The sequence below is a fragment of the Schistocerca serialis genome, chromosome 3 (genome assembly GCF_023864345.2).
Source record: "Schistocerca serialis cubense isolate TAMUIC-IGC-003099 chromosome 3, iqSchSeri2.2, whole genome shotgun sequence".
Classification (NCBI taxonomy): domain Eukaryota; kingdom Metazoa; phylum Arthropoda; class Insecta; order Orthoptera; family Acrididae; genus Schistocerca; species Schistocerca serialis.
In genome coordinates this window covers 36,361,334-36,384,927 of record NC_064640.1, presented here as the reverse complement: position 1 = coordinate 36,384,927, position 23,594 = coordinate 36,361,334, and positions in this window count along the sequence as shown.

Here is a 23,594-nt window from a genome sequence, read left to right as displayed (position 1 = left end):
TACTGAAAATGCTGCTGCCCCTCTTCAGGAACCAAGCGTTTGTCTGGCCTCTCAACAGAAACCCCTCCTTTGTGGTTGCACCTACGGTACGGCCATGTGTATCGCTGAGGCCCGCAAGTCTCCCCACCAACGGCAAGGTCCATGGTTCATGGGGGGTCTCGCATCATAAAACCTACAAAAAGTCTGTACACAAACAACGAAATTGTTATAGATATGGGAAATGTAACAGCAAAGTCAATGATCATAATCAAAGAGGTGCGACAAGGATGCTGAATTTCGCCAACATTCTTCAGATGTGCCGGGTTAATCACCTGAAGCTTGCACCGTGATTGTTGTGGAAATGTAAAGTGCTACTGATGTGCTATTTTCATAGAATGGTTTGGTAGTCAAGGGCTCGTACTGTTAACGAATCAGCAGATTACAATAATGCTTAGAAAAGGTATTTTTTGTGCAAACCTACACTATTTAATTGGAACAACGCCTATTGACATTAAGAAAATAAAAGTATGGGAAGTTAGAACGTCAGTGGCGTTTTTGTAGGATTCTAGTGAAAGTCGTTCACGAGATACCTATTTTGAGAATTTCCCACACCGACACTTGTACAATACCTGTGGTATCACACACTACGGGACATCGCCAGTGCATACGCTGAAGGTATGGATTCTGACCGGTAACGAGACAAATGACCATCACAGTTTGTGTTCAAACTGACCACCGGCAGCGGCAGTAAACGCAGGCGGCCAGCCAAGGTACTGATCCTCAGCGTCCAGACCAGCGTTTTCGAAACAATAATTTGTGAAGACATGCTGTAGTACTTCGGGTACTACGGGTTGGACTATCATCATATTCGTATCATAACTTCCTCTAGTTTTAGTGGACGATGATCTTTTAGGCGGCTGCGATACTTGGGTCCCATGTATTATAAACGGGGCTATGAGCTGGTGAATCATTATCCCACAGCACACGTTTAGACTCAATGGACACTGCATGGATGCTGACGCTCCACCTGATGAAGCCAACGGGGATTGTCAAAAGACCAGTAGTGCATGTTTCTGCGATTTACCTCGCCATGATTGGCAAATGTTGCTTCAACAGTAAACAAGATAGACATTACATCTGGAATATACTGACTTCATGCCCGTGTACGTAAGTTAACACGATTCTAATAATCTTTTCCATGCAGCTCTTCATGGAGAGAGATGGGATAACATATGCCGGTGTGGAATATTTAGGACACTTGCATGACTCATGCCAGTTTCCCGTGCGATTGCGCAGGAGGTAACATGTGGATCAACTGCAACAGCAGCAAAAATAGTAATTCCGCCCTCTTCTGTCTTCACTTGCTTCCTTCTGTTACGCTTTCTAGGTGTTACACAACCACATTCAGGTAACTGGTTGAAGAGGCTAATAAACAATTGCCCAGATGGTTGACGTCTGTTTCGGGATATATTGCCGTATACACAGTACAAGAACGAACTATGCTCTAAATACACTCTCCATACCGCATGAACATGTTAGCCTTTTCTGCTTTCGTAAATCCCATCGTCCACTCACGACCTACTGTCACAATATGACTGACTAAAATGGTTCAAATGGCTCTGAGCACTAAGGGACTTAACATCTATGGTCATCAGTCCCCGAGAACGTAGAACTACTTAAACCTAACTAACCTAAGGACATCACACAACACCCAGCCATCACGAGGCAGAGAAAATCCCTGACCCCGCCGGGAATCGAACCCGGGAACCCGCGCGTGGGAAGCGAGAACGTTACCGCACGACCACGAGATGCGGGCGATGACGGACTAGCGAGTTGCAATGCACTCATGGAACACACAAACACACTGTAAGCAGACGTAACAAAATCGTATGTAGATACTGTGCAGGTTGGCCGGCCGAAGTGGCCGTGCGGTTCTGGCGCTGCAATCTGGAACCGCGAGACCGCTACGGTCGCAGGTTCGAATCCTGCCTCGGGCATGGATGTTTGTGATGTCCTTAGGTTAGTTAGGTTTAACTAGTTCTAAGTTCTAGGGGACTAATGACCTCAGAAGTTGAGTCCCATAGTGCTCAGAGCCATTTGAACCATTTTACTATGCAGGTTGAGTAGTACAAAAAGTGGCGGAGTGAATACTTTCCAAATACGGTATCTCTTAAGCGACTCGCGGTAGAATGTTGTTACAAACACCACTGATATTATAATTTGTCCTACTTTTAGTCTGTTAATATCAATAGACATTGTTACATTTAGAAATGTGTATATTTGATTCAAAATTACTCTTTCTAAGTATTATCACAATCTGTTTGTAAGCTAACAATACAAAGCCTTGAGTATCTGTTCATTCTGTGAAAACACATCAATATCACTTTACATTTTCCCAATCCTTGTGCTGCAAATATCAGTTAATTCACCCTGTATACGTAGGTGTAGTTGTCAGTAAATGGAAAACGTTGAACATAAATGGAGTTGTTTTAAATCGTGACACTAGACCAAAAGTAATTTTATATGCAGATGACCTACCTCTGATTACACAGAGTTAAGCCGACCTTCAGATTGGAGTCTATAAGTCGCAGCAGGTAGCCTCAAATTACAAACTAACATTGTCAGTAGATGAAACGAAAGTAATGACATTTCAGGGCAGACAACTAGTAAGATCTAAACAATCTTGAATAATAAAATCTTTGGACAAGTAAAACACATTAAATATCTCGTATGTGGCAGGACTTATGAATGCAACCATGACTTTGACAAAAAATTATATAAATTCAATTCTATAGGAGGAGCCTTCGTAAAAAGTTTGCAGAATAAAGTCAGGATAGAAACACACTTGGAGTTTTATGAAGCAATAGCAGTAATAGCCCTTACTTACGGAAGAGAGGCATGGGCAACAACAAGACACCAAGAAAGTAGAACACAGGCCCAAGAAACAAGATTTCTGAGAGGAATAGAAGGATGTACAAGGGAAGATCAATAAAGAAAAGAAAATACGATGAAAGGTTTAATAATATGTAACTTATACGAGAAATAAAGGAAAATAGAAGGAACTGGAAGGAACATACAGACCGTATGGGTGGATAATGATTTCCGGCGAAGTCTCTAAATTATTAATGCAATGAAAAAAGAAATGTAGCAAGACCATGCCAGATATGGGAAACGTAACACACAATTTGCTAAATACATGAAGCCAAGAAGAAGAGGAAATACTGACAATTGATTAAATTTGTATAAAACTCAAACATTATTATCCGCGTACAACAACACAGCTGTCCACCATGACAGCCTCTTCCGATCTGATTAACACTTTAGTGAATTTATCTAAAAACTGTAATGTAACTGTTTCGTCAGACAACAAGTCTGTACTCCATTTCTCCCACTTCCGATCCGATTGGGCACCACTGCTACCAGCTTGGCAGCCAGGTCTAAGTGGAATTCCGTAGGCACCTAAAGAGCATAGTCGGCCTTTCGCCTTCACATCAAGGAAAGCAAGGCAGCATCGAAGCGCCGGACCACGGACCCCACCTGCATTCATTTCAAGCAACGCAAAATGAGACACGCCGTGAGCGAAATTGAGGTTCACCACCTCTAACCACAACTCAGGTAAAGGTGCGTGAGATTACACAGCTGAATGACCAAAGACAATGAGATATCGCAAGGGACCTCTAAGTAGAGAAGGGACGTCACATGCGCAAAGCGCAGTACTTGCAGTCGGAAACACAAGACGACATTGACCAGTACTGTGATACGAGTGTACGTCAGGGTTCTGGGTTGGAAGTTACAGCATATTCGACATCTCTCTACACAGAACCGGTGGAATGTGTTAGTTAATTTACTGTGATACCTGTAAACTGAACCTCAATAATTCCTGCATCTTGGGTGAAAAGGGAGGTAGAAAAGCAGGTCTTGGTCCCGCTAAGCGACGGGAGAAAGGCTAACAGGCGACTAGAATGGTCATAGGTCGATTGTCGCTATATTTTTTAATCGGTAATGACTTTTTCTCTAGTATAGCCGTGATCGTGGAATGGACCAATAAAACTGGTTAAATTGCTACAAGGTCCAGTTACATGGTGTGCGGAGACCAATTAATTTAGTAACATATAAGGAAGACAAAGAATTTTTCATAGATGAGCCACAGGAGCTAAAAGGTGATTTATTGAAAGGAAAATAGGTTTCAGTTGAGTCCGTTTGCTGTCAGCAAGTCGTGATGAGATTTCGAATCACACAACCGACAAAAGATAATCTGAGGGATATGAGCTTCTACTCGTGCGTGAAAGACACTCGCACATATAATTCATTATTTCGCGAGCCAAAAGCTCCCGCATCACCCGACGCTGCCCATGCGAGTATGGAAGTCACGCTCCAAAAGAAACATAATAAATACTATTCAGTCAGAGACCACATTCAGATAGCATGACTAAAAGCGCGCTAAGACAATTATGAAGATCGAAGGTGGTGAGAATAATTGGAGACGTCTCTCATGGAAACAGGAGACACTGCAGACAGTGCTGAATGCCTACGCGATTTATGATGATGAGCATGAGGTTGGGGTATTTAACGCAAGCAGCCTGAAAGCATAATGTGTCTCAATAGAGTATTGTTCAGTGGTGGTAGCGGTATAGACAATTGAAGATGACAGTTGAGCACAGCTTGTTATTTGTGAATATATTTTCTGTCGTGGAAAGTAGCCCGCGATCATTTAAGTTACACATTATCTTTTGTGCGCGTAGACTGTGGGACATTTGATCTGAATGTGGAAAGATGAAATTATGATCCCGTGTGTGTGTGCATTGGTTCCGTACGCGGACACGCTCTGCAGAGCGAGACTGAGGGGTGCCGCCTGCGTTAGATTACAGAAGAATTCCTGTTGGGCGGGTCATAACGCAGCTCAAGCTAGTGTATTGCCGTTTCCATGTACACTACTTGATCAAAAGTATCCGGACACCCCCAAAATGCATTGTGCTGCCACCAACTCCCAGGTACTCCATATCAACGACCTCGGTAGACATTAGACATTATGAGAGAGCAGAATGGGGGGCTCCGCGTAACACAGGGGCATCAAACCTGTTCAGGTGATTGGGTGTCACTTGTGTCATACATCTGTACGCGAGATTTCCACACACGTAAACATCCCTAGGTCCACTGTTTCCGAAGTAACAGTGAAGTGGAAACGTGAATGGACATGTACAGCACAAAAGCGTACAAACCGACCTCATCTGTTGACTGACAGAGACCGCCAGCAGTTGAGTAGGGTTGTAATGTGTAATAGGCAGACATCTATCGAGACCATCACACAGGAATTCCAAACTGCATCTACGACAGTTACATTGGAGGTGAGAAAACTTGGATTTCATGGTCAAGCGGCTGGTCATAATGCCACACATGAAACCGGTAAATGCCACATGACGCCTCGTTTGGTGTAAGGAGCGTAAACATTGGATGATGGAACAGTCGAGAAACGTGATGTGGAGTGACGAATCACGGTACACAATGTAAGGATCCGATGGCAGGTTGTGGGTGTAGCGAATACCCGGTGAAAGTCATCTGACAGCGTGTGCAGTGCCAACAGTAAAATTCGGAGGCGGTGGTGTTATGGTGTGGTCGTGTTTTTCATGGAGGGGCTTTGCACTACTTGTTGTTTTGTGTGGCACTATTAGAGCAGAGGTATGCACTGATGCCCTAAGCACATTCTTCCTTGTTGAAGAGAACTTCGGGGCTGGCGATTGTTCTTTCAAAACGATCGAGCACCGGTTCATAACGCAAGGCATGTTGTGCAGTGGTTACACAACAATAACATCCGTGTAATGGACTCACCTCAACAGAGTCCTGGCCTGAATGCAATAGAACATTTTTGGGATGTTTTGGAACGCCGACTTAGTGCCAGGCCTCACCGACCGACATCGATACCTCTCCTCAGTGCAGCACTCCGTGTAGAATGGGCTGCCATTCCCCAACAAACCTTCCAGCACCTCACTGAACGTATGCATGTGTGAATGGAAGCTGTCATCGAGGCTAAAAGGGGGCAACACCATATTTAATTCCAGCATTACCGATGGAGGGCACCACGAACTTGTAAGTCATTTTTATCCAGGTGTACGGGTACTTTTGATCACATAGTGTATGTTACTTCTTTGTTATACAGTTGACGTAATTGTAATATGATGTGTGCATGTTTCATCACATTAATTTATCATGTCACATTCGTAATAATGGAATGACACTAACGTAGATGAGAGGAACACACCTGCAACAGTATTTGATGAGGTTTCTTTAGCAGCATACAGCGACGCGCGAGAACCACCTGGCAATCGGCGGAGAAAAAAGTTTATATTTGTGAAGTTGTGGATGAAACATGGAATGAAGCATGTCAGTTTTATTTTTCATGTTACAATTTAAGAGCAGTTTAAGACCAATCGGACATACAAAGTTAATTACACGCACGATATTTACTTGCTGACACTCGAGTCCGTTCGCATTGCTCGCACAACTGACACTATTAAACCTAGTTAATAAAAAGTAGTCCTCCCACACAACAGTCATACATACGTTATAAATAACGATTGTAAGTATGAGGTTGAAAAGGAGGCACCAGTCTCACTGAGGAAACACACTCATTGAGGAAGAACGTGGTGCTCTGTTGATAAAAACGTTAAGGTATTCCCCATCCCATCACATTCTATGGCACACCAAGCATCAATATCATAGAAATTTATTGTTTTGCGTGACAACGTATTTGAATTGACACATATTTTTTGTATCCGTTTCATAAGGCACGCTGATTAATATCATTGCTATGTAAGGCCAAACTTTGTGTAACATACCTTACTTCTGCCTTGTTTCCATTAATAACATACACACATCAAAAAAAGGTTTGCATCACCCTGTTTCCCAGGATAAATAAAGGTAGACGTTTACTGTGGATATTGTATCACAGACACAGTCCCTTTGGCTGTTCAGAGATGTCACTAAACCCACCCAAAGATGTAAGCAACCATGCATGAGCAGCGCCTATTACACGAAAGAGATCCGACAGCAGAACAGTTACAGTCATTCCACCAGGAAGGAGGTAGACAACTCGTGTTGCCTGTAGTTCAACTCTTCCTAGAAGGTCAATACCACGGTTCGATCGCGTCCGCATTGGTACTTTGTGTCAGGAAGACCTTTCAACAAGGGAAGTGTCCAGGCGTCTCGGAGTGAACCAAAGCGATGTTGTTCTGACATGGAGGAGATACAGAGAGACAGGAACCTTCGATGACACGCCTCGCTCAGACTGTCCAAGGGCTACTACTGCAGTGAGTGACCGCTACCTACGGATTATGGCTCGGAGGAACCATGACAGCAACGCCACCATGCAGAAAAATGCTTTTTGTGCAGCCACAGGACGTCGTGTTACGACTCAAACTGTGCACAATAGGCTGCAATTTGCGCAACTTCACTTCCGACGCCCATAGTTGCAACCATGAGACCATGCAGCGAGGTACAGATGGGTCCAATAACATACCGAATGGACCGCTGAGGATTGGCATCACGTTTTCTTCACCGATGAGTGTCGCATACACTGTCAACCAAACAATAGTCGGAGACATGTTTGGAGGCAACAGGGTCAGGCTGCAAGCCTTAGACACACTGTCCAGCGAGTGCATCAAGGTGGAGGTTTCCTGATGTTTTGGGGTGGCATTATATGGGGTTCAAATGGTTCAAATGACTCTGAGCACTATGGGACTGAACATCTGTGGTCATCAGTCCCCTAGAACATAGAACTACTTAAACCTAACTAACCTAAGGATATCACACACATCCATGCCCGAGGCAGGATTCGAACCTGCGACCGTAGCAGTCGCGTAGTTCCGGACTGAGCGCCTAGAACCGCTAGACCACCGCGGCCGGCATTATATGGGGCAGACGTACGCCGCTGGGATCATGGAAGACGCCGTAACGGCTGTACGATACCTGAATGCCATCCTCCGACCGATAGTGCAACCATATCGGCAGCATACTAGCGAGACATTCGTCTCCATGGACGACAATTCTCCCCACCCCCTCCCCCTTTCATGCACAGCTTGCTAATGACTTCCTTCAGCATAACGATATGGCTCTACTAGAGTGGCCAGCATGTTCTCCAGACATGAACCTTATCGAACATGCATGGGATAGATTGAAAAGCGCTTTCCATGGACGACGTGACCCACCATCCACCCTGAGGGATCTACGCCGAATCGCCGTTGAGGAGTGGGACAATCTGGACCAACAGTGCCTTGATGAGCTTGTGGATAGTATGCCACGACGAAAACAGGCATGCATCAATGCAAGAGGACGTGCTACTGGGTATTAGGGGTACCGGTGTGTACAGCAATCTAGACCACCACCACTGAAGGTCTCCATGTATGTTGGTACAACAGGCAATATGTGGTTTTCATGAGCAATAAAAAGGGCGAAAGTGATGTTTATGTTGATCTCTTTTCAAATTTTTGGTACAGGTTCGGGAACTCTCAGAAACGGGTTGCTGCAAATATGTGTGTATATTAGATGCTAGCAATATGGAGGTGTTATATTAAAGCAAAAGAAACAGGTTTATCTCAGTCCACAGCATTTCTTGCAACGAACCGTCAAATAGAGGAATATTGCAGGATTGCTAAATGAATATAGACTACGTGATCCAAAACATCCGGACACCTGGCTTAAAATGACTTAAAGTTCGTGGCACCCTCGATCGGTAATGCTGTAATTCAATATGGTGTTGTCCCATCCTTAGCCTTGATAACAGCCTCCACTCTTTCAGACATAAGTTCAATCAGGTAGGAAGGTTTCTCGGGGAATGACAGTCCATTCTTCACGGAGTGCTGCACTGAGGAGAGGTATCGATGTCGGTCGGTAAGCCCTGGCACGAAGTCGGCGTTCCAAAACATCCAAAAGGTGTTCTATAGGATTCAGGTCAGGACTCTGAGGCGGCCAGTCCATTACAGGGATGTCACTGTCATGTAACCACTCCGCCACAGGCCGTGCATTATTATTGGCCGATCGTGTTGGAAGATGCAATCGCCATCCCCGAATTGCTTTTCAACAGTGGGAAGCAAGAAGTTGCTTAAAACATCAATGTAGGTCTGTGCTGTGATAGTGCCACGCAAAACAATAAGTGTTGCAAGGCCTCTCCATGAAAAACACGACCACACCATAACACCGCCGTCTCTGAATTTTACTGTTGGCACTACACACTCTGGCAGATGACGGATGACGTTTACCGGACATTCGTCATCGCCGCATTGTGTACCGTGGTTCGTCACTCCACACAACGTTTTTCGACTGTGCCAATTGCCCAATGTTTATGCTCCTTACACCAAGGGAGGCATTGTTTGGCATTTACCGGCGTGATGTGTGGCTTATGAGCAGCCGCTTGACCAAGAAATTCAAGTTTTCTCACCTCCCGCCTCACTGTCATAGTACTTGCAGTGGATGTGATGCAGTTTGGAATTCCTGTGTGATGGTCTGGATAGATGTCTGCCTATTACACATTACAACCATCTCCAACTGTCAGCGGTCTCTGTCAGTAACAGACTAGGTTGGTCTGTACGCTTTTGTGCTATACGTGTCCATTCACGTTTCCACTTCACTATCACATCGGAAATAGTGGACCTAGCAATGTTTAGGAACGTGGCGATAAGGATGTGGTATTTTGTAAGAATCTACGTAGTTTACATAAAGGTTAACCACCTTCAGTAGACGATTATTGGTTAATTATTGTAGTTCCTGCGGCTTTAAACCTCGGCACACTGTCTTTCAAGTTGTCGATGCATACTGGAAAAAGAGCAATTTCATAGATGTCCGATATTTTAACGTCCTGGTAGCGCAGACATGTAAAAATGTAATCTGTCCGGAATGTAGCTGATTCTATTTCTGGAACCCATTCCTCTCCAATCATCACCAGGAAAAACACCCCGCGCGACCGCTACGGTCGCAGGTTCGAATCCTGCCTCGGGCATGGATGTGTGTGATGTCCTTAGGTTAGTTAGGTTAGTTAGGTTTAAGTAGTTCTAAGTTGTAGGGGACTGATGACCTCAGAAGTTAAGTCCCTTAGTGCTCAGAGCCATTAAAGCCATTAGACAAACACTCAGCAAGGAATGCGACGTTCTGATTATGTAGACACGTAATTGTAAACTGACGTTTATTGAAAATATTTCATTTATAAGAGGAATTGAAAGGTAACGTGAAAAGAATGAGGAAAAAGAGCATCAGCCATTCTAGCATAATACGTGTCATTTGTGCAGAGTCAAATGGACTGGATTGCGTTGCAACACTTCTATTAATACTTATGTTGGAGGCTGTGTTATCGATTTCCACAGTTGCTATGTTATTCTCCCAGAGTCTTTGAACTGTAATTGTTATGGATCACAAGTAATATTTTCGGTTACATGTACGCGTTAACACAGGCGCACTGAAGGCAACTCCTATAGAGCGAAGGCATGCTCGAAGGAAAGTGGGCACAACAGCACTGATTATATTCAGTGGCAGAGCCGACACTCGTTATTTGTACATGTGACAAGCAGGACAAGTTAGACGGCACACAAATGTTGGTTCCGCAAGGTCAGGGATTAATACTCAATGGAACTCGTTGTAGCCGGCCGGAGTGACCGAGCGGTTAAAGGCTCTATAGTCTGGAACCGCATGACCGCTACGGTCGCAGGTTCGAATCCTGCCTCGGGCATGGATGTGTATGATGTCCTTAGGTTAGTTAGGTTTAAGTAGTTCTAAGTTCTAGGGGACTTATGACCACAGCAGTTGAGTCCCATAGTGCTCAGAGCCATTTGAACCATTTTTTTGAACTCGTTGTGTAATATCTTGACCCACATCTCGCTTCTACGATAACAGGAATGTTAGCCATCAGTACAGTCCATTCCATAATTTATGTACCTGACCTACCTTCCTCAGTTCATCTCCTCCTTCCTCACCCCCCACCAGCGAACTCCATTCTTTTGTTAATGACACCACTGACGAGGACCTCTGTTGATTAGACGATCACCACCCAACATGGTCGTGTTACCATGGAACACCTGCTACAGAAGTAAGCTACAGCAGCTACTGGTAGACATTGGTTCACCAACATCAGCCGCTTGTGTATTCCTTAAGGTGAACAGAATTCATAACGCGAGTTGCCCACATTTCATACCCCCAACCTAAAGCCTACAGGTTCAAACCGATCAGAAATCCCCCCTCCCCTTTCTCCTCCCATCCCCAACTAGGCAGTGTAACGAGTGAACTGTTATGAAGCAATGAAGCAAGACCAAGTGTGATCAAGAACCACAATTAACAAAGGTGTATAAGAGAGGGAACTGTGGTGTAATTGGTAGTGAAAAGCCACACTGTATAGTTTAAAAGAAAGTGAATCGTGTGAACATGGTACTAGTCCAGTATAGGTAGAGGGTGTAAAACCATGTAAACAGAGTCAAGCGTAAATAGATGTAGGGGCAGAATGCGAGGACGCATGATTTCCATAGACAGTGGGAATGTAGGGGGTCGAATGATAAGAGCTATTAAGTCGTTAAAGATTGGAGTTTTACAGTAATTAAGTTAGTAAAGATGTGAAGGATTATTGGGATCCAGAAGTGGTATGTATGTTACATTATGCTGCGCAGCTCAGTAGAATGTTACCATGACGCAAGTGGGTCGGCGGAGCGCCGAGTTAAGCTACATGAAGGGGAACACTGTGTCACCGACCACTGGAGGGCGTGACAAGAAGCAGCTCACCATACGTCAGTGTATCAATTTCGAGGGCAGTAATCGGAATAGTTACGCCAGCCAGGCAACAGCAGAATATTTCATAACCTTATTGGAGAAGAAGAACCGCGAATGTCAGCAGCAGAAAGCCATATTTAAGGACTGACCGCTAGCTCGTCATCATCGACCATCATGACGTGTTGGAGTGACGCAGAGTCTGTGTCACTAAGCCTCGCCACCAGTTCACATTAGTCACTGTCATCGCAGTCATTATAATGGTCACCGTCATACTGAAGGTCGTAGCCTAGGAGGCGCCAGAGTGACTCCACCTCTGTCGACATAACTGTTAGTATCGTCGGACGCCGTCAACAAGCGGTCTCTTGTAATACGAGTCATTGCCTATGGTGCATTTTAACAACGCACTGTCTCCACTGTTCTAGGACCCTGCCTCTACAAACATCGTGAGCGGGACTAGAACCAGAGACCCTACCCCGCCGAGGCCAGACAGCTGCTGCTAGGGATGGTCTGTCCCACTGCTGCCACCGCCATACGCGCCGGCCGCGATCAAAACAGGGGCCTGTGGCGCGTGGTTCCAGCCGTCGCGATACGACCCAGCAAGAGCGAAGCGCCGCTGCCGAGGAAGCGGATTCCAGTAACGACACTGCAGCAACAGTCGCAGCAGCGGGCGCACGTTGAACACCCTTCAAGCAAACTTCTCCCAGAGGGCGAACAGGTGGTGGAGTCCCGTGTCTCTTGGTCCTCCAGACGAGGTTCTGCTACCTGCCGACTCCCTGTACGGGTAAAAGGGTTATTGCTACATTTCTCAGAAAGAAAGTATTTTTAAATTTTTTTAATATATCATATTTTTCAAAAATATTTTATTCGTTTTATTTATACTTCCAAAATCATTTATTTGACCACGACACGGATTTTGATTCACCAATTTCTACAACTACATGATTTATATTTATCGTTCATTCTTCTAACACGATTCCCAGTTTTTAGTTGTTTACCAAGCAAGTGACATTCTGTTCACCATGCCCCGTTGCATCCTGTGCATAACTTGTTTTCCTTCACGCCACTACTGTTTGGCCCATTCGTATTCGTACATCTCCGTGATATCTTGTATCATGTGACTGTCAGAACAGCTCACTTAATGGATTCCATACAAGATGGACCCTCAACAGCAGGGTTCAAGAATTTATCACACGGTGACCACCTTAAACTACACTCTAATACACCCACGAAGGAATTATTCGATTGGGATCGAAATCGGTAGATGTGATGTACATGTACAGACAAATATATGATTATAATTTCATTAAAATGGATAATTCAGAGCTTCACAAATTGAGCAAGTTAATAAAGCATTGGTCCACTTGTGGCTCTTATGCAAGCAGTTATTCGGCTCGGAAATGATTCGTAGTGTTGCTGGATGATCTCCTTAGTGATATCGGGCCTAATTCTGTCCAGTTGGCGGGTTAGATCGTCAAAATCCCGCGCTAGTTGGAGGACCCTGCCCGTAATGTTCCAGACGTTCCTAGTTTCTGAGAGATCCGGCGATCTTACTGGACACGGTAGAGTTTGGTAAGCACGAAGACTAGCAGTAAAAACTCTCGCCGTGTGCGGGCTGGCTTCATCTGGCTCAAATTTAAGCCACTGCCGTCCAGAGCGTCTCCCGACACGCCTTCTCTGGTCATCGCTGCTAATTTCGGAGGAAGACTTATCATTCAAGACAATTCTACAATAATCTACGATATTCCACGGTAAAGACGTGTCTCGAGACGCTCTGGATAGTACCGGGATACCAATCTTACTGTCTCCTCCCATATAGCCTGAAATCCAGCAGTGATGGTCTGGTGTGCCACTTAATTTCACACAGGGGCCCTTTACGTTGCTACCCTCAGCACTCTTACAGGACAGCGGTTCGTCGACGATATTCTACGCCCAGTTTCGTCACCCTTCATGGCAAGCCATTCTGGGCTTATATTTCAGCAAGATATTGCCCGTCCGCACGGCCGGCCGCGGTGGCCGGGCGGTTCTACGCGCTTCAGTCCGGAACTGCGCGACTGCTACGGTCGCAGGTTCGAATCCTGCCTCGGGCATGGATGTGTGTGATGTTCTTAGGTTAGTTAGGTTTAAGTAGTCCTAAGTTCTAGGGGACTGATGACCTCAGATGTTAAGTCCCATAGTGCTCAGAGCCATTTGAACCATTTTGAACCGTCCGCACGCTTCGAGTGATTGGCCAGGAACGTCGCCGGATTTCTCCCAAGTTGAGAATATTTGGAACATTTTGGACAAAGGTTGACCAGCGCGTTACTGAGTTGCTCACTTTGTGAAGCTCTTTTTCTTGAATAAACGATCAAATTTTTCTGAAATTATAACTATTTATTTGTCTGTACATGTACATCAGATCTACCGAATTTCGTCCCAATCGGCTAATTGCTTGGTGGTGAGACTTTTTTTTCTTATTGCTCTAGAGTGCGTAATATTTTCTACATCTCTGTCTTAGCTCAGTTTTATGGATAAGTTTCGCAAAAGTTTCTCCTTATCTGTTGTTTCCCGTCAACAAGACTTCACTTGCTGCCTCATTTTCTTCCTATCTATGTTCGACTACACTCGGTAAAAGTGTTTTTTCGGTTACTGTATGTAGAAGATGTATGTCAACAATGGTTTCATCCATCTGACAGAGACCTAGGGTTAACTGCACTCAGCCGACCGGAGTGGCCGTGCCGTTCTAGGCGCTACAGTCTGGAACCGAGCACCCGCTCCGGTCGCAGGTTCGAATCCTGCCTCGGGCATGGATATGTGTGATGTCCTTAGGTTAGTTAGGTTTAATTAGTTCTAAGTTGTAGTCGACTGATGACCTCAGAAGTTAAGTTGCATAGTGCTCAGAGCCATTAACTGCACTCATCTTTAAGTGGGTGAAGTACTCGTATTTTTGAAGCATTTATCATAAGGAGTCAATTTTTTAGGTCCTCCGCCCCCTGCCCCCCCTCCCCCGCCGTCGAACGTTAGAGTCCTCCCTCGGGCTTGTTCTTAGCGTAAGTCAGTTTAAGTTAGATTAAATAGTGTGTAAGCCTAGGGACCTATGACCTCGGCAGTTTGGCCCCAGAGGAACTTACCACAAATTTCGAATTTTTAGGTCCTGAGTCTATTAGAACACATATTTTGTAAGTGATGTCTTTTGCTATACTCTGGCCATTATCACAGTTATGGCCCATATGTTTTAATTGCAGTGATTATCTCTCGTGTACTAGGTATCTTTATTGGAGCGCGAGTTTTGGCTGTTCCGACTTTCATGTTACGGCGTATAATTCCGAGTTTAGCCACTCGATGATCAATCTTTTAAGAGGTTTACATTTTGCATATTTGGACATCGTACAGTTCCTCTAGAATTATGAAGCGAAAAGTCGATAATAAAATCCTGCTCCATTCTTCTCGTTATTATAAACTACGCATTAAGAGTATTTTATAAAATCATTTTACATTCAATAAAGATGAACGTATAATGGCATGAAACTGGTTGTGCTGCCATGTAATGCACACTATAAATAGCCAATGCGGCTTTGAAGAATTTTCATTCATTTTTCAAAAATTTTAAATTATTTTTCAAGTTCTTCCTTGAGACCTACGAAATAACATTGCTTGGAGGGCTTATATCATAATACAATACATCATTATTTGATGGCACTGAGGTGAAAAATATTTTTCTCCGCCAGCTTTTATATTGAACGTTCAGAACGGCACTGGTACTAGTTTTCACACGACATGCGAGACAGCTCTCACAGTAAAACTCCATCTGCAATTTCATATTTACCCATCTCGACATCTCTGCATAAGTATTTACTCACAAAACCAGTGCTTTAGGAATAGCCCACTTAGTGGAAATGTACACGTGTGTGTTTCTCGGGACAGGTTGAGACTAGCAAAAGCGCGAGGTAAGGCCTGCATTGCCTAATGGGCATGTGTGTGTGTGTGTGTGTGTGTGTGTGTGTGTCACATTACGCAAACAAATACTCTCCAAAGACAAACTATAATATATGAATGCCAATGGTTAAGTATATATGTATTCAGTAACGCAAACTGCAGGTCACAGTACTCGAATATTTAAAGTAAATGTGCACAGGGGGCAGTCCAGGACATTCTATCTCCTAGCAATGGTTTCAGTCTCGTACTTAGAATGGTTATTAGAGTAAAAAAAAATTAACTACAATCATAGCAAATTATAGAAACTCGCAAATATTTTATTGGTAATTCTGTTCGTTAAGATATGAAACTTAAAGGCAGTTACTAACTGTGATAATAATGGCTATCATTTTAGGTGGAATAGCCTGCAGTTAAACACACACACACACACACACACACACACACACATACACACACGCAGATACAGAAAATTTGCCCAAAGGAATAACATTTTTGCATAATGTACCATGACGTTATTACTTCATACACAAACACTATAACGTCGAAGCATCTTCCGTTAATATTTATAGCCATTTTACGGAATACATAATGATGTCATTAACTTATGCTTTCAAAGAATCCTACGGTAATATTTATCATTAATTGGCAGAATATGATATGACATCATTCACTTACACAGTACAAGTGTCTTACCTCGGAAATTATGGTATTAATTGCAGGCAGCCGGCCGTTGTGGCCGAGCGGTTCTAGGCGCTTCAGTCCGGAACCGCGCTGCTGCTACGGTCGCAGGTTCTAATCCTGCCGCGGGCATGAATGTCTGTGATGTCCGTAAGTTAGTTAGGTTTAAGTAGTTCTAAGTCTAGAGGACTGATGACCTCAGATGTTAAGTCCCATAGTGCTTAGAGCCGTTTGAACCATTAGAATTTGCAGGCATTCTTTAACTCATCTGCCAATACTCTTCTCACTACAGCGAGTGGGAAAACTCACGCAATTGGAATAAAAATAATTAAATAGATTTTGATAACAAATACACCCAGATCTACAAATATATACTCAAACCGCAAGCCACTGTACGGTGCATGACGGAGGTACGTTCTGCCACTACTGGTCATTTCGCTTCCTGTTCCACACGCAGAAAGAGCGAGGGAGAAAACGACTCTCTATACACCTCTGTGAGGGCCGTAACTTCTTTTATATCGCATGTTCATTGTCCTTACGCGAAATGTATGTTAACGGCACTGTGATCATTCTGCAGTCAGTTTCAAATGCTGGTGCTCTAAATTTTTTCAGTAGCGTTCCTCGAAAGAAAAAGTCGTCTCCACTCAAGGAATTCCCTCTTGAGATCCCGAAGCATTTCCGTAGTACTTGCATGTTGATCGAACCTACGAGTAACAAATCTAGCAACCGGTCTATGAATTGCTTCAAAGCCTTTTCTTAATTCTACCTGGTGGGGATCCCAGTCACTCCAACAATACGCAGAGAAGGATCGCACGAGAATTCTATATGAACCACATTTCCCTAAAAATCTATCAATAACGCATGATGATCATTTGCCTTTCCCACCACAATCTTTACACGCTCGTTCCATTTCATACCGCTTTGCACCGTGACACGTATATATTTAATGGACCTGACTGTGTCAAGCAGTACACTTCTAATGCTGAATTCGAATATTATGGGGCTGTTTTGCCTACTCAACTGCATTAACTGCATTTTTGGGATAACTGACGATGTCCGTCCTGGGGTTCACCAACTATCTCAATGACGTCATCGTGATAAGCGCATCCACGGAGGAACATTTATGTAACATACTTACGTTGTTCGCGGTCTTACATACTGCTGGTATCTTGTATACCTCCACTCCTACTCCCCAGTTCCGGCACAGAATCTCCATCCGCAACCACCGCTATCGCCTACGCCACGGATGTTAAAATGTCGGCCAGACGGTCTTGTGGGAGGAGCGCCCTGTCCCCAAGGGGGACGGGGTGCTATAACCCTGTACGTAGTACCTAATTCCTTGCCTCAGCACTACGCAGCGTGTGAGCTACACTTCAAATAGTCCGCTAACGGCAGCCACCACAGCCCGCCTGTGGTGGGCCACATGAGTAGTGAACACGGCACGTCATCCGCTGCGCCTTCCGCCATATACGCACAGTGCAGCAGGCACTCGCTCTCAGACTGTGTTCCTACCGTTTATTTGAATCAGCTGCTATGTTTGATGCTTATTTGTATCTTGAAGAATAAACTTCCATTAACTATGGTCACGCTATTGTTTGTGTCTTTCATTAAGACACATGCTGCAGTGGATCCCTGTACAGGTTATGGCCCTCGAACAGTAGCATGTTAAAACTCCTCATTAAAATCGTTTTGAAACGATTGCCACCATAGCTTTGTTACTTGCTTCCCATTGGTGAAAAGTTATCCTTATTCATTGATGATTCCACAGAAATTATCTGTATCTGCTCTTCGTCTATGATGTTGCGTCGCAGGTAGGTAGTTTCTCCTTCTGCACTTCGTGTTTCAACTTTATCACGGATTTCATCAAAATGGACCGACTTTGCTACAGCAACTGCCTTCTTTGCTGCACTGAGTTTCATGATGTTCATTTCAATTTTCCTCTGCCTTAGAAGCAAGGAAATTTAGATACAACTGCTGTTTAAAATGCACAGGATTCTTCACCTCTTCACTCAACATTCATGTCTGGCGATCAGTTTTACATCTTACAGGTTTTGTGGTGGATAATATTCCATTAGCTTCTCCTATGACACATTCTTTCAGAGCAGCACAAGTTGTTTCCATAACAGTAATAAGTGCCAGAAGGATGTCTGCGTAGTGGTAATTTTAGCATTTTTTGAGTTCGTACCATCTACTCCGTAATGAGCCAACGTGTTTCTCTTCCTTTCCATTCTCTCTTGCAATCTCTCTTTCATTCCTCAATCCTGGACGATGTTCTGACCTGTACCATCAAATATAGATATTACCGAAGTAGACTGTGTTGCTACAAACACTGATAGTCCTCAGTTGTTAAGAAAAGTAATCAAGGAATCGAACAGAATTAAACAAAACCCTATTAAACTTGTGTCCACATTGGATCAGCCAGATCACCTTTATAACTATAACAGCCAATTCTTCAGGTGTACTGAAACAACCGTACAAAAGCATCAGGCTATTCCTCATTTGCCGCCCTGGGTGGCCGCTTGGTCTAGGGCACTTTGCCACGGTTCGCGCGGCTGCCCCCGTCGGAGGTTCGAGTCCTCCCTCGGGCATGGGTGTGTGTGTTGTTCTTAGTGTCAATTGGTTTAAGTTAGATCAAGTAGTGCGTAAGCCTAGATACCGATGACCTCAGCAGTTTGGTCCCATAGGAACGTACCACAAATTTCCAAAATTCCTCATTTGTATCTTTATAATTGTCGTAACAAAAGCAAAATTTAAATGATTTCAAAGGAACATGACGCACGTTCTAATCTACGAGGGTTGCCCAGAAAGTAATCCACTACATTGTTTTTTCCTTCAACAATTCTTTGTTGAACATGAGAATTACACACACGAAAGAATGGTGTTTTATCTACACACCCTAAATTTCCACGTTATCTCCATCCCATTCCATGGCCTTCCTCCAGCGCTAAACAAGGACGTGTTTGCCCTGTCGGTACCAAGCCTTGTCCTGGTGATGGAGCCAGTGCTTCACTGTGTGAATCACCTCCAATCGCCCTCAAAATGTCTTCCACGAATGGTACCCTTTAATGGCCCAAACAATGGAAGTCAGAGGGGGCTACGTCAGGGGTGTAGGGTGGATGGGGTAACACTTTGCTACCCTGTTTTGGAATGTGTTCAGCAGTCCTCAGACTTGTGTGGGGCCCAGCGTAATCGTGTTGCAGCCAAACACCTCCTGGGTTACTGTGGCGCCGAAGTCGCCGGAAGCGCGTCTTGAGTTTTGTTAATGTGTTGACATACGCTTCTGAATTAATGGTACTGCCTCTTGGCATCACATCAATGAGAAGCACACTTTCACAGTTCCAGAACATGGTACCGGCTGAAGCAGTTGCTTTGAATTTTTTCTTCTGCGGGGGAGGGGGGGGGGGGATGTCGCCATTTCATGGACTGTCACTTTGTTTCGGGCTCAAAATGGTGAACTCAGGTTTCATAATTTGTCACAGTCCGTAACAAGAAGGCCTCCACCTCAGCATCAAAAAATTGCAACAAAACAAGACAAACGATTTTTATGTGTGATTTGAGATCCACCGTTACACACTGCGGGACCCGTCTTACACACACTTTTGAATATCCAAGAGTGCGGATAATTACATCCACACTTCCTTTGCTGATTGAAAGATGCAGCACCAACTGCCGAGTCGTAATGCGTCTGTCCTCGAGAATGACATCAGTACGCTGAAACATGTCAGGTGTGACAGCCGTGGATGGTCCCCCCGACCGCTGCAAATCGTGGAGCTCCGCCGAACCGCCTTCTGATGACCTCACACTCTATGCCCAGCGACTAACTGTACTTCTATCGACAGCTGATGCTCCATTGACATTGCGAAAGCGTTTGTGAATATTCCTCACACTTTTTTTCTCTGCAGTGAGAAATTCAATGACGGCACGTTGCTTACAACGTAGATCACCTACAGACGCCATTTTGAAACTGTCCTGCAGCTGTTCTATGTGTCGGAAGTGATGGAAACTCGGGGAACTAACTCAGGAGACTTGAAATAATACATACGTAATGTTTCTCATTCGTAGCATTGTTTTCGGCTGAGGAAAAATTGGGGTGCATTACTTTCAGGGCAGCCCTCGTATGTTCTAGTTACCCAGGCAACGACTGCCTTCATTAGAATAGTGTGAAGTTCACAAATGGTATACTTTATTTTATGTAATTTATTAACTGTTTTGTTATTTATTAGACAATTGACTAATAGTACTACTGATATAGTCTTAAATATGTGCAAAATATATAAATTTTTTACTATATGTGACAGAGTAAATTACATAATATTATGTAGCTACTAAATTTTGCTGCTCGTTGCAGTGGAAAAACAGGCTTCGAATTATTACTTACTGACGAAGTCCACACATTTTTGTTGTAATACAGTACTCATTACATATTTGTTTTTTACATTTCTTCCAATTATTTCGTTTTCCTCTTCCATTTGTTTGATTAAAACTTGCATACAAGACAATCAATAACGATTTTCTAACGTCCAGAAGCATCTCGTTTCGGCTGGGCCTCCACATGTCCTGAAGCCAGAATTAGTGGTAGGCCTGTCATGTACTCAATAGCCAATTGAATGGAAAATTTTCTAAAGTAATTAAGGTATGACGATCTAGAGATAATGGAAGGAATTGCCAAATGTTTTTCCAGATTCAGCAGAAACAGTCTGCGTCTGTGAGTCACACTCTTTCCTTGATGATTGTATTCTGTGTAAGTAATGTATGTCGCTAAGGAAGAAATATCAAGAATGTTGTAAAAATATGCTACCTGTCATCTCTGTGTACTCCTTTTTACACTCTAATGAGAACATAACTTGTCTATATTATCGACACCCCCTTTTGTGCTGTTATAATACTGTATGAAATCTGGCTTTGAAAGAAGACCAGAACTGGATGCATCATAATGCATTGTGAATTACATTACAAACGTTTCCTTCATTGGAACATATCACTTCAAAGAAACGTTATCTTTTCTGAATCTAAATAGAGAAGATAGTTCTTGGCCTGAAGAGGAAGGTTGTATTTCTGAAGATATATAGGGACTGTTCCTTGTCACAGTACCAATTACGGAAATGTCCCAAGTCATCAACAGCCTTGCTAATGGTAGATATGTGAAAAAATTGTCAATGACTATATTTCCGCCAGTATGTTTGAAATGGTAACATAAATCTTTCACTACCCTCTCCTCGATTATTTTCTGCTTTGGAAGCAGATCTAGCTGTATAAATTTGGCAAGTTATTGGATAAGAATTTCGCAAAGCACAAACCGACTAAACCTTCAAGACATATTGGGCTGGCTTTTCGGGCATGTATGCAGTAAATGTTGTCTTTCCTTTGTAAGGAAAAAGCTGCTAATCACTAGTGAGGTAATCAGAAGGCACATAGTTTGTACGAAGATACGAATTTAGCATTTCAAATATATCAGATATTGCGGCAGCTTTGTCACTTTTCAAACGCTCAACCCTAGTGTTCACGTTGTCAGATCTTATAAATCTGCTTATCTGCCAAAACCTGTTGAGGGATAAGCTTGCACGACACAATGGGAATGCATTTGTTTTCCTCAATTCCCTTGTGTGTTCAGTGTTAGAGAATCTTACTCCAGCTGTAAGCAGTATACCAAGATATAAATCAAATTCTTCAGTTTTCAGTGGCTTCCGAACTTCCACTACCTCTTCTGGATTGATGCTACAGTTTGTGATTACCTGATTGGCCTTTCTGTAGGTTTCACCTACTATCGTACCACATATTTCTTCTGTAAACATAATCTCGAAGATGTCTTTTATAGAAAGAAGTTTTGCTGTATGTGTTGGACTAGCCGTTTCCCGCAAAATATTGTGCTTCAGCAACTTTCTTGTCCAAAAAGGTTCCTTATGCCATTTAGTTCCATCTTCACCGCGTAGAACGCCTGTAGAAAATGTTCCGGCGTAGCGTCAAGCACCAGCACGACGGTCAAGCACGTTAGAGCAGAGAAGGCTGTGAGACGCTGACCGACCACTCTCTAGGACGACAAAGAAACAGCTTGGCCGTCTACACGAAGAGTACGCGCCGCGCCGCCTGGCCGCGGCGCAGTGGAAGACGAGCCGTTCAACGAACGCTACAGCAGGGACTTATGAACTGCATTGTTTCGCTTGTGTTAGGAATTGTATATACTGAAGAGATTGCTTATGTTTCATGTCGCCCTTTGCTTGCGACATCCCACTATAAATTTACCAAAGTTAAGTATCGTCATTTACTTTATTGTAATAAAAATCTATTAATACGGTTAGCTGGAATTGTTGCCTAGCGATACGACAAAGCAGGTTTCCTAGGCGCCCCATATTAGACTTGTGGGCAGGACACAGCAGAAGACACAATTGCCTCACTGTTATCGTCAGTTATGTTATTTTCATAGCTGCTATTATCACTTCTCTCTCTTTCAACTTCAGCATCACTACAAGCACCAATACCATCTTCAATATCTACAGCGGCAGTATCTTCCGTACTCGGAATCCATTCGTCTGTAGAGTCTTCGTCTCAAAAACCTGTAGCGTCATTCTCTTCTGTATCAACAGTAGACTTAACTTTGTAATATTCTCTTCTTTCGCTTCATAGCTTTATCTGCTGTATTCAGATTTAGAGAGCTCCAGTTCATCATCCATGAGAATTCAGAGTTGAGGTTCACAGTAGCAAAGGTAACACACTATGAACAGTTCATAATGTTGTTCAACAGTAGTAAAAGTAGCCAGCAACAGTTAGAATACCTTGTTGCAGCGATTTCATATATATCCAGAACTGAATCTTGCCAACCGTGACTGTTCGACAATAAATTCATTGGATTGCCCCCGTAACCTGGCTATAGAACAATGTACAATTTTTTGAGTATGAACACAACTCCTAAGGATTTCGTATGTAAAACACATATGTCGCACTTCTATTGTAACTTAATAGCTCTATAACATCAGAAAAATACACATAGCTCACATATTACCACTACCGGAGTGGCGGAAGTTAGTATTCATACAATGGTAAGCATAGTATAGGCCGCTAGGAAAATTGCTACATCTTGTGGTGTTCCTTAATCAAACGTGGTGCTATTGCGACATACCACGTTATCGATTTCGACAAGAAATCTATGCCAATTAAAACCTCAATACTGAGATTGTTTACAATTAAGCATGGATGATCAATTAAATTACCATTAATATCAAAGGGCAGTAAAGCTTCTTGCTTTACCGTTTTTGACACCTTGCCAGTAACACCAATTATTCTTAGTCCTG